Source organism: Limulus polyphemus, unplaced genomic scaffold (genome assembly GCF_000517525.1).
Source record: "Limulus polyphemus unplaced genomic scaffold, Limulus_polyphemus-2.1.2 Scaffold3291, whole genome shotgun sequence".
Lineage (NCBI taxonomy): Eukaryota > Metazoa > Arthropoda > Merostomata > Xiphosura > Limulidae > Limulus > Limulus polyphemus.
In genome coordinates this window covers 118,138-125,201 of record NW_013668901.1, presented here as the reverse complement: position 1 = coordinate 125,201, position 7,064 = coordinate 118,138, and the positions used below count along the sequence as shown (strand labels likewise).

At 35.2% G+C, this 7,064-nt stretch overlaps 1 pseudogene; it reads right to left on the bottom strand.

The window, feature by feature from the left end:
* LOC111083007 overlaps positions 1 to 7,064 on the bottom strand; it is a 12,801-nt pseudogene that overhangs the window by 2,212 nt on the left and 3,525 nt on the right.

Below are 7,064 nucleotides of genomic sequence, written 5' to 3'. Positions count from 1 at the left end.
GCTCTTTCCGATGATTACACTTTAACACATAAAACTACTTTTCATAAAAAGAAATTCCCACTATCTCAACAAAAACCTGTATCTGTTCAAGCCACTAAAGTTGAGGATCCTTCTAAAAAATCCAGCTCCTCTAATTCAAAATCTTCATACAGTCAGGATAAAACTTCATCAAAACCATCAAGGCCTATCTGCCATTTTTGTAAAAACCTGGTCATGTTATGTCTGATTATTGGTGTTTGAAAAATATAAAAGAAAAAGAGGCAACACCCAGTGCATTTGTGTCCACATATGAACTTAGTTCTTTTTTACCAGATCACCCGATGTTATTAATTTGACCACTGGTATAAAGGCTGATGTAATTAGGGAGGAATTTAGATATTTATGTCTGTAGGTTCTGTGTCTTTGACAAATGACACTGGGAATCCCATACGTATTCTGCATGATACTGGGGCGACTCAATCATTGTTGTTAGAAGGTATATTGCCTTCGAGTTCTACCACTGGTGAGTCTGTTATTCCTCAGGGTATTGGGGGAGGCTTTGTTCGTGTTCCTCTTCAGAACATTTATTTGGCATCAGACCTAGTTTCGGGATCAGTTGTGATTGGAGTAAGACCTACTCTGCCAATTAAGGGTGTATCATTATTGTTGGAAACGATTTGGCTGGTGGAAGAGTTGTTGCCGAATCCAAAATGGTTAACGAGCCGATCACTGTTTCGTCTAAGGATTATGTTGTCATTGAGAAGAATCCTGATGTGTTTCCCTCGTGTGCTGAGACTCGAGCTCAGACTAAGAAATTAAGACAAAAACAAATGATAGACACGTATTCAGAGGACGATATTAGAGATTTGTCTCAGACATTTTTTTTAATCCGACAAGGATTTTGTAGATGATTGTTCTGCTAATGATTCCTTGGTGAGTGACAATAATGGACGTGAAGGATCTGGTTCACCCTTTGAAGTTCCATTTGCCAAAAGTAAACTGGTCACTGAGCAAGAAAAGGATCCACATATTTCTTCACTATTTAAATTTGCACTCCCAAAAGATGAACTGGAGAATGTTCCAAATGGTTATTTTTTAAAAAAATTATGTGCTTATGAGGAAATGGAGACCACCATATGTGCCAGCTTCAGAGGACTGGTCTTTAGTTTACCAAATCGTTGTTCCCAAAACACATCGTTCTCAAATAATGAAAGTTGCCCATAAATTCCTCATGGGTGGTCACTTAGGTGTCAACAGGATATGTGACATAATTATGAGATATTTCTTTTGGCCATAAATTAGGTAAGATGGTTCTTTTTGTAAAACTTGTCATACCTGTCAGTTGATCGAAAAACCTAACCAGAAAAATCCCGTTTTGAAGAACCCCTCAGTCGCGTAATTGTTGGGCTTTTACCAAAAACTTGATCAGGAAACCAGTTTTTGTTGACTATCATGAGCGGATCTACTCGATTCCCTGAACCTATTCTTTTGAGAAACATTTCAACCCCAAAAAGTTCTAAGCCTTTCATTGATTTCTTTACTTTTGTTGGCTTGCCCAAAGAAATTCAGTCTGATCAGAGATCAAATTTTATGTCGGAGTTGTTTATCAGCTCGGTGCTAAACAGATCAAATATAGTATGTACCATCCAGAATCGCAAGGTGCTCTTGAGAGATTGTATTCTACCTTGAAAAATATGATGCGGACTTACTGGCTCAATAACGAGAAGGATTGGGAAGAAGAAGTTAATATATTATTATTTGCTGTTCGTGAGTTGGTTCAGGAGTCATTAGGGCTTAGCCTGTTTGAGTTGGTGTTTGGCCATTTATTGTGTGGTCCTTTGAAGTTTCTGAAGGAACAATGGTTGGAAGATGACCCGAAAGAAATGCACATATTGGATTACGTTTCTAAGTTTCGTTCCAGACTCTTGTATGCTTGTGAATTGGCTCGAGAAAATTTTAAGTTAGCCCAAGCTAAAATGAAAAATGTAAGACTGAAGAGCATAAGTTTCATTCTGGTGACATGGTCTTGGTATTATTACCCACTATGGATCTTCCACTAAAAGCTAGGTATCATGGCCCGTATGAGGTTGTTTGGAAAATTAATGATACGAATTATGTAGTAAAAACGCCTGATCGTCAAAAGGTTACCCAGCTGTGTCATATTAATATGTTGAAGCCCTATCACATCTGAGATGCACCCGAAAATATTTTAGCCATTGAGTGTTCTTCCGATACTGGTGACAGTGGCTCTGACTCAGACACCCGTAAGTCTGAAAATATTGGAGGTGAATGCAACATCAAACTGAGTAATTTTTACATTCTGACCAATCTTGATTCAAAACTCGATCACTTTTCTCCTGAAGAGAAAAATCAACTTGCTAGTTTATTGATTGAATTTGAATATATATATCTTACATGCTGTAAAATGGCATTATAGAGCCCAGTAAAAGTGATTGGTCCTCACGTTTTATACTGGTTCCCAAATCTGATGATTCGGTTAGATTCTGTACAGACTTTTGCAAAGTAAATTCTTTGACAAAGATAGATTCCTATTCCATTCCAAGAATGGAGGATCATATTGATAAAGTTGGAAAAGCGAGATATATCACAAAGTGTGACCTACTAAACGGATACTGGGCTGTTCTTCTAACTGACATGGCAATAAGAAATCTCTGCTTTTGTTACTCCTGATGGACTATACCAGTACAATGTAATGCCTTTTGGGATGAAAATACTCAAGCAACGTTTCAGCAAATGATGAATCAATGTCTCAACAATCTGTCAGATGTTGGAATTTATTTTAATGATATTGTGATTTTAAGTGACACTTGGGAAGAACGCTTATGTGGATTAGGTGATGTTTTTGAGATGCTTAAGAAAGCCAGTCTCACTGTTAATTTGGCAAAAATGACTTTTGTAAAGCCAAAGTTTTTACTTAGGTCATGTAATAGGCCACGGTCAAGTTTCTCCAATTCAAGCCAAAGTTGATTGTATTGTGAATTATCCAACTCCTAAAAACAAGAAAGCTTTGATGAGATTTTTGGAAATGGCTGGTTATTACAGGAAGTTTTTAAAATTTTTGCTGACATCACTGTAACATTAGCAAACCTGTTGAAGAAAAATCAAAAGTTCAAGTGGTCTGAAACATGTCAATCTGTTTTTGAAAAGGTGAGATCTTTGTTGTACACTTACCCTGTATTGATGGCACCTGACTTTGATAAGCCTTTCGCATTAGCTGTTGATACCAGCAATTGTGGTGCTGGTACTATTCTATTACAATCAGACGACAAAGATAATGAACACCCTGTTTGTTATTTTTTCTAAAATGTTTAATTGTCACCAAAAGGATTATTCTACTATGGAAAAAGAAACATTGGCTTTAGTGTTAGCTCTGTAACACTTCAATGTATATGTATCTGCATCAAAACAACCTATTATCATATACACTGATCATAGCCCATTGACGTTTGTAAACCAAATGAAGGGAAAAGCAGAAGACTGTTAAATTGGAGTTTATCATTAGAAGAGTATGATTTGAAGATAATCCATGTCAAAGGGTTATTTGATAATGTATTATATTTAATGTATTGTTGTCAATGTATATATATAATATCTTAGTTAAAAATTGTCTAACATCAATTTTTAATTCTCTAAAGAGGGAGGTATGATGGATTTACTATTTTGTTTAAGTTAAATTTATATTTAGAAATGTACATAACTTATACTGTGAAATCTTGTGAAATTGCCGCCTATTCACTAAAATTGTAGAAAATTCTCGAGTGTAAGAATCAACAATATATGTGTGTGCACGTAAACACTGATGCATCGTTTATATTGTTGGGTAAGCTGAAATTTCGAAAAACTCTCCTCACGCCTATAAATATAACCAACGCGATACGCCAAAAGACACTATATATATTATTGGTTTGCTATAGTTGGTGTGATATAAACCTTGGAATCTATAACTGTGATTGTTACAAGGCTTATTAATCAGGAACTTCAGATATTTGACCAGGAACATTTATAGATTTCAAATATTACAAACCATTGAACTTCAATGGAATCACATCGGACATTAGTATTTTTACGAAAACATTACCTAACTTCTGTGGTGAATAACTCGGCGTGTATCCCCCAGTGGCACAGCAGAATGTCTGCGGACTTACAAGACTAGAAACCGGGTTTCGATACCTGTGGTGTGCAGAGCACAGATAGCCCTCGTGTAGCTTTGTGCATAATTAAAAACAACAACAACTCGTCGTTCGAAGAACACAGAGCTAACTAGCTCTCTGTTAAGTGAATTGTACCTATGTCAACTCGAAATTAACTCACTCACTGTGAACCCTTGATAAGATATCAAGGAAGATCCAGACAAGAAAGATTGTGAAACTTTTGTAATAAGTGTTATTGTATATTAAAACATATTTGTATAAAATCATCTAGAATCTAAGTACATAGAAACAATATTTTATAATTCAGAAAAATCGTTTGTGTTGAATTTTCAAGATAATAACACATACATAGAATTAAAAAGTGGATTTAGAAAACCCTTATATACATGATCACGTTTCACGTGCGTTTCAATTATAATTATAAAAAGTAATGATATATACACGTGTAAAACTATTCCATTTTATCATAAAGTCTTGATTAAAACGTTTTGAATGTTGTTTTGGAATATGTTTCATAAAATTTAAATTTGAAAATAGGAAAAATAGTATATTCATTAGTAAAAACATGGATCCAAAGTCATATAATCTTAATAAAAGATACAGGAATTAAAATTTTGTCTATTGTTCCACCTATTAAAGCATGCACGTGCGGGTACACGTAAATATTCATAACTTATACTCAAAAGTAAGGCAGGTAATTGATTTGAAATATTCCTAACCAGATATTTTTTGACCTCGTATTTGTCTGTTGATCGTTTTGGGAGCATTTTCACTGAACTCTGATGTGTCATGATTCGAAATTGTTGATTTTTAGATACAGTTTGCGATCCATCCTAATGAGAAACAAGCAATAACTAAATAATTAAAAAATAGATAGGATCTGTCCTAATTATTAATTTGTATACAATAACCAGTTATAGAGACAATCGGGGTTTTATCCCCCAATCAATATTTATTGAGCACTTTGAAAATTTCCATTCAGATGGAGATGAAATCCAGCTTGTTTTATCATTAGTCTACACACGTTATGTACATATACATATAAATAATAATTTATAATTTTAATATATTTTCCGTCGACTTTCTAGCATTGCTTTTGGTGTGGTTCATTGCAAAGTTTAAACATTTATAGATTTACACGAATCTTTAGAAATATTACAAAAGAAACATTATTCAATCCAACAGTAGCTAGTCTTCGTGCATTTTATACCGAGTACTTGATTACGAAGTTACTGTTATTTTAAAAACTAACGATAAATTACATTTAGTCAATCCACTAATATCTCGTCACAACAGAACGAAAAACAAAATAAAAAACATATCCTTAAACGGCCCGGCATGGCCAGGTGGTTAGGGCACTCGACTCGCAATCTGCAGGGCGCGGGTTCGAATCCCCATCACACCAAACATGCTCGCCCTTTCAGCAGTGGGGGCGTTATAATGTGACGGTCAATCCCACTATTCGTTGGTAAAAGAGTAGCCCAAGAGTTGGCGGTGGGTGGTGATGACTAGCTGCCTTCCCTCTTGTCTTACACTGCTAAATTAGGGACGGCTAGCGCAGATAGCCCTAGTGTAGCTTTGCGCGAAATTCAAAAAACAAACATATCCTTAAACACAGTATAATTCTATGTTTTTATTATTACCCACACTAAATTATAAAACAATGAGATAAATAAAGGCACTTCCTTCTTTACTATTGTGTGTACAGAGCAAACAATTCTTGCTGAAAGCTTGCAGCTAAATTTATCTGTGCACATAAGTTAAACGATTAAGTAAGAGAATTCAAAAGTTCAGATATAGTGAATTATGATTATGACCTATTATCTACAGGGAGGGCAGCCAGCCAAGAAGTTTGTTCGGCTTAATGAGCGGAATAGTGCAATATTATGTCACTTATATAAAGAGCCCATAGCAACGAGCGCAACTACCAATCTTACAGGTTGGATCAAGTCCACAGGCCCTCACGATAATTAACAATGATGAACGACTACCACCTAATTTTGCTTCAGGAGTTCCACGAGGTCTAATAGCACCACTTCTCACAGGTGAATGTACAAAGTATAATCAGTAGCACCAGAGGTTGAACTTAGAACCTTATGATTCGCAGCCCGAAAAGCTAGCCACTGGTAAACAGCATGCATATAACTTAAACATTGGTTTGGTAAAATAAAACTGGAACTTAATTTGTTGTTTTATAATAATATCTGAAAATAATTTGTACAGCTGTTCTATACGTTTTATACAAAAGTTACGTACTCTGGTGCATAATACCGTAGTAATTCGGGATAGGTATAACACTCCAGTCGAGTCGCATGGCCATCTGAATGCATTTCTTTAAATATTAGAATAACCAAACTTCAAATGCAAATTAACAATGTGATCTAACTAAAATATATTTCAACATCCATTCTTGCCACGATCTCACAAGATGTTGAATTTCCATATCTTTTCAGATGAACTTTAAAACACACAGACACGATGAAAACATCTTAAAATGAAGCTATATTAATACTGTTTGATTGTTTCGTAATCACATTAATCTACATAATGGCTATCATTGTATGGCCATTCCAATCTTGAGTCAGCTATTGGGTTACTTTTGTCTAATTAAATAATGAAAGTTGATCGTCGTTCTTACAACACACCCACTGTCCAAAAGCGTGAAACGACAATGAGTCGCAAATCATGTATTCTCGAATTCACAGTCTAGACACTCATAACTATACACCTGGAAAAAAGTTAAGCACCCCCAAATATTTTTCAGGATTGCTTATTGAAAATAAGGTTTAATTTTCATGATGTTGAGCAATGTTCATAATTTCAAGCATAATTAAAAGGATGTGAGCGTTCAGGTGTGACATTTAAATCAGGCGCGTTTTTTTCCCCACGTGCAACTTGCTCCCTTCTTCACGT